The sequence below is a fragment of the Python bivittatus genome, unplaced genomic scaffold, assembly GCF_059951505.1.
Source record: "Python bivittatus isolate LINGU-HERP-01145 unplaced genomic scaffold, Pbiv_v1 ctg000020_np1212, whole genome shotgun sequence".
Taxonomy (NCBI): Eukaryota; Metazoa; Chordata; class Lepidosauria; order Squamata; family Pythonidae; genus Python; species Python bivittatus.
The window spans coordinates 12,958,852-12,964,851 of NW_028277030.1; positions in this window are offsets into that span (position 1 = coordinate 12,958,852).

Consider the following 6,000-nt stretch of genomic DNA (forward strand, 5'->3'; position numbering starts at 1 on the left):
AGGAACATTCTCGGGATTTGGGATTAAGAACGATATATATGATAGTCAGTCCATGCTATTGGACGTTATTTAAGATACTTAGCCCTTAAGGAGCAATTCAGTCAAAGTTCATGAATATTGTTTTAATTTGCAAATTATTAAAAGTTTTACCCAAGAGTTATGTCCCAAGAGTTATGTCTGGAGATAACAATTATGCAAGTAAATTTTCTAGGGCAAATTCAACCTGCTAACTATCACATCCTTCCTATGACCCCTTCACTAATCCAGTGCTGAACCTGCTCCATGACCAGTTGTCCCCAAAACCAGTTGCTGCTTGTCTTCTCTCAGAATACCTTCTCCATCACTTCCTGAAAGGAAATTTTAACTATTAAATGACATTCAGACACTTGAAAATAAAGCAGAAAACTTGCATTCTTCTCAGTTCCCCCACGAATGACCTGATCCATAGAAATCAATGCAAGAAGGAAGTACAAACAACATACTGGGGAATATGTTAATGGAACAGCCTGTCCTCTTGCTAAAATGAGGGCAGGACTAAGGATCTGAGGATAAAGTTCAAGAGTTTTTAAAACCTTAATTAGCAGTCTTGCTGCAACTGAGAGATGTGTCATCATTAGCTTTATTCTTAAAACAAAAGAAAACAGAGATCACTGGAAACCTAAAGCATTTTGTAATATTTCATTTAACCATAAAACTTTACATACAGAGATATGTCCCTAGATATTAACTGTTAGCCAGGACTGTATTTACCCCCAATTGCAGATGACCTTTCCCCTCAAAAAGATTAGACAGAAATATTTGTCTAGATCTAGAGAGGCTTTCTTAGCTGGACTTTTCCCTCAAGTGTCCCACAAGTTTATCATCACACTGTGATAATTAATAAATAATACTAATAATAACTATGTAGTAAGAATCCTAGAACATTGTTGAAAAATAATATTGTGTTCTTTAAATCATTGCTTATACTGCTTTTTGAAAGGTGAGGTATAAATAACATAGTGGCCAACATGCCATGAAGGGGAAGAGGGATGTGGTTTGTTCAATTTTTTATTTGTTTATTTTGAACACTACATACACATATCTGATGCATTCAATCTCTCATGCCTATATATATTGCTGCTAGATAAAATAAAACAGCATGCACAGACTGCATCATAAATTTTGCCAATATTTTCTTCTGTAGAAGCTTCAGAAATATATTGGGCTTGCTAATCATTATAGAGGCATTGTCTGAGGCAAAACATACAATTCTTTAAGCTGAGCCCTGAAGCTGACAGATGTTTTGAAATGCATTTGCAATATTATCATCATCTGTGTGGTTTACTGTGGAATACAATAGGAGCTTCTGTTGTCATTGTCCTGGAAATCAAAGGTTTTCTTTCTTTTTTTTACAACCATTGTGGATGTAGCCTGTTTGTCATACTGAAGCAGTATGCTCTAATAGTGATATGCATCTCCACAATTTTCTGTTTTTTGTCACATACACAAAGTCAAACTCCAGCCCATCCCACTGCTAGGAAGGAAAAAAAAAAAAAAGGTAATTTAAAGCAAAATACACAAGTCCATAGACAAAAGCTGAAAAAGAGTGGGATTTATTTTCTTCTCAGCAGCCTTTAATTAAAGTGGAATCTCCCGCCCCAGCTGGCAGAAGCCTAGATATATGAAGCAGACAAAACATCTATTTCAGAAAGTCTTTTATTTCTGAAGACATGGGTAAAATGTTCAGCCAGGTATTTCCACAAGTCTCATTTTCTATATCTCTCTGTAAAAGTTATAGAAATGGATGTTTAAAATTCAGCTTTCATCCATCCTTTGGGCTATGTTCATTAAGTTATATTTCTGTAGAATCTTCCAAAATCTGAAATATTAATTTGAAACTTATCCAATATTTTCTCAGAGATTCCATCAGAGAAATCTTCATTTGTAGCAGACCACTGCCATCTTGTGGTCAGTCCAGAGCTTCATGTTTTCTTTTGATTTCATTTAACTCATTTGCAACTTCGGTATGCTGTCATTTGGGCATGTCTGTAATTTATCACCATCAAGATTGAATGTTTGCTTTTTAATAATTAAAATCTGTCTTACATTTTGTTTTATTTTCTAAAATTAATTATTTATTTTGTTTCTTTCTTGTAAGATTGTTCTATCTCCTAAGGAGGGGAGGAAGGGCTGAATCATCTAGAGGCCATGCCTCAATGTTTACCATTATTTCACTATTTGATGTTTAATCACCAGAAAGCAGCATAGGGTATGACAGTCTCATCTCTCTCACAAACCAGAGTCAGGATGTAGATGCCAGATAATAGTTGGTAGCAGTAGGACTTACCAAGCCACTACCCCAAAAGAAGCAGGGTCAGGGAGTGAAGACCCAAGAGAAGAAATTTGAGTCCTTCATCTTTCTACCCTATAGGCTCAGATATCCTGTACATCTGTATACCTATATAACTACTGACTATTAATACTGCTAGATTTATTGCACAATTTTAAAGATGCCTAGAGAATATAATTACGATCAGATTGAATCTTTTCTGGAATTTCCTTTGAGGTCTTGAATGAAAGTTAATGCAGAAGGTGTTTCAACATCCAAAAGGCCTTTACTTGTTTAAGTATATGAAAAAAAACAAAGCACACAGAAGACCAACTGATAATTGGTTTCTAATATCAAGGTATGAGACTAGTGGTAGAAGGAACATGTAAAAAAAATTAGCACTGTGCTTTTTGTGATGCTGGACCTGTGTTCTGAGTCAATATTAATATGAGTTAATAAATAGACCTTAAATATAAAAATAGAAGATATCTTTTTCACTTCGTTTTACAAACTAGCAGGTATGACCTTTGATTTCATGAGAATGAAAAACTGGAAAACAGCCACATTGTAGTTATAGACTGGATTATAATTTCCCAAATATGGATGGTGACTTGATGGACTATAACTTCACAAATGTAGATGGTGGAAATCTGGACAGGAGTAAACCAACAGAATTTGACCTATGACCTTAAGTTATGACCAATAGAAATGAGTCTACTGTCAGGATTTGAACTTTGTCAGCAATAATATTGCATCACCAAGCAGTAAAATGGTTTTACCCCAGTGCCACTCTCCTTGCATCACCTTGTTGTTTTTCAAATTTATTCAATGATTACATCAAATACCTTTGTGATGTTTGTTCATTTTTAAAGAACCTCGCTGGTAATGTTTCATGGCTTATCTTGATGCAGTGGCAATGGATATTAAAGTAATCCATACAACTCTGAAAATATTGTCAAAGGCCTGCAATGTCCCATCAGGGTACATGCATGAAGAAGTTATAGGAAAAGGTAGCTCCCCGATCTTGCCCTGTACTAGTCTTCCATAAATGGCAAGTATTCACATATACCATACCAACCCCTTTGTAGAAAATTCTGTCTCTACAGGAGAAGAGTTTACATCTTTGCTGGTTAAAGGACAACGTAAGATATGGTGGGAATTGATTGAGAGAATGGAAATGACCTACAACACTCTTCTCCCTCCCCCCCCCAAAAAAAAACCCCTTGAAGCATGATAAGAAAGACCCAAAGAAGATGGAACACAGCTGCAATCTAACAACCAACCAAGTAGTACACCAATCATTGCTTTAACACAAGCCTCCTAACAGATTACTGAAAAGAAAACAGCAGGAATGTGAAGTAAATGAGTGTTTTTAAAGATCTCTTTACAGTTAGCATTTTAAAGACCTATTTACAGTGGTGGAACTTGAAAATGTCATTAAACATATAAAATCTTATAGCATTGCTAGTCTTTTTGTCAATAGAAATAAGCAAATGAAACCCTTTGGGCTGGACAATAGGAAGCAGGTCCTGAAACTGTGCAGCCGATATGTATCATACCTAAGATATGGAGACAGTCGTATGTTTTAGTATTGCTGAAACCAGGCAAAGATTCTTCAGATTCAAAGAGTTGCTCGCCAATCTCCTTCCTAGAACACCCTCCTAGATGGCACTGCAATGCATGTACAGTGGCTGTGTTTGGTGAGTTTGATTGGTCCTTGAATGTTGGAGATGGTGTGTAGATATTGGTTAGGGTCTCAGCCAGAGTAGCTAGCTACCAGGAGGATCTTTGTGTGAAGTCTGGGCTGGTGGGAGAAGCTGACAGGCAGTGTGTGGCGGGAGTCAGGAAGTGCTACAGCTCAACAGAGGAAGTAGCTGTAGAGTGGAGAATTAGTTTCCACCCTCCATCTTGAGGCTAGCACCAAGGATGGAGCGGAGGATGGGTGGGATGGGCAGGCACATTAGAGTGACTGTGGCAATGGCATCCTGGCAGTAGGAAGTCTGTGTGAAACAGAGGACACAGTTGTACAGCTGGATAGAGGCAGTGGGAAGATGTCACTAGTTCTGCAAGAAAACCAACCTGTGTCCTGCAGCTTCTGCTTGACCAGCCACATGGTCCAGTGGCCATATTGGCAGTCTCCATTGCCTTCTTCCTGGGGCTCAGGAATTGTATGGATGGGGTTCTGCTTAGCTGTTGGGATGCTACGGAAGACCTGAAAGGATTCTATCATGGACTTTGGCAGCTTGAAGGAGAAGAACTGGATTGTTGCCTATGGCTAAAACTGTTCTGGGAATGGAGGTTGGGTGGGGTTGGCAGATCTTTTAAGTGTGGGGTTTTCCCCCATCTTCCAGGTAACAGTGGGGTGTCTGGGGGAAAGTTGTTGAGAGGGTGGTAGGCTCCCAGCTTCAGAGGGCTCTGGATCAAGCTGGTAGTCCTGTGAGATAGTTCAGACAAGAAGCACAACTACCTGTATCTTTATTGTAAGGTTACATTAACAGAATCTTGCAAAACTGAAAGCATTTCTCTCCTCCTTTCCTTTTACTCCCGGGAAAACTAGGGAAGGTCCCTTCTGAAATGTTTCCATACCCTCCCTCCTTCTGTGGACTGAGATATCTTTTACATACTGGTTGTCCAGTCTGCAGCATTCCTTCCTGTCTCCCAAGGTCATTCCCACATACTGTTACATCAGTGGATTATCTAGACCCTTTCCAGTCAAAGTTCAGACTGGGTTATAGAATTGAGATGGCATTGGTCACTCTTGTGGATGATGTCTGGAGAACTCAGGATGGGGGTCAGTCCTGGCCCTGCTGGATCTCTCAGCACTTTCAGTACCATCAGCCATGGTATCCTTCTGGACTGGCTCTGGGGAAGGGGGGGGCACTGTTTTGTAATGGTTCTCCTTCCTGTCCTGTTTCATGTCTGAAACTCTCTCACACACACAGTTGCTAGGTGAAGAAAGCAATTTAATTAAGGCTGAGCAGATTACAGCAGACAAGGGAAGAAATGTAAAGCAACAAAATCTCTTAGAAAGAAAGCTTGCCTGAGTGGTTTCATTTTCAACAGGACCATACAGAAGAGTACTCAAAATCCAGTCCAAAGTTCAGAGAGCCAAGTCAGGTTTGTCAGCTAGCCCAAGGTCAGATTTTCACAAGATTCACAGGAACAACATACCAGAGCAGGAAATTAGACAGTTCCAACAAAGGAAAACGGGTCAGGACTGCCTCTTAAATCAGCCTGCAGCCAGCTGTCTTTAATCAAGAGATTTACTCCCTTGTTTGGCAAGCAGCCTCACAGAACATCTTTGCTTGCTCTCCACTCTACTTGCAGGTGTGAGGGCTTGGAGGCCTTTTGTCATCATCATCTGACTATTCCAGCTGTTCAGGTGGTACCTGTGTTTGATCAGCCTCAGGTGATTCTTGGCTTTGTGTCTCCTGAGGCTGACATTCCACAGGTACAGCTGGAGCAGCTTCTTCAGAGTCAGAATCTGAGTCCTGGGCCATGACACTTCCTCCCTCCCTGGCGAGTTCTAGTTAGTGTTGGTTACAGGGAGTCGGGGAGGGGGGGAGGACTACATCTATAGCTGTCTTATGTAGGGTGCCTCGGGGCAAGGGTCTCTCACATCTCCTATTTAACATCTACAGGAAGATGCAGGGGGAAGTCATTTGGTGGTATGGGATACAGTATCATCAATA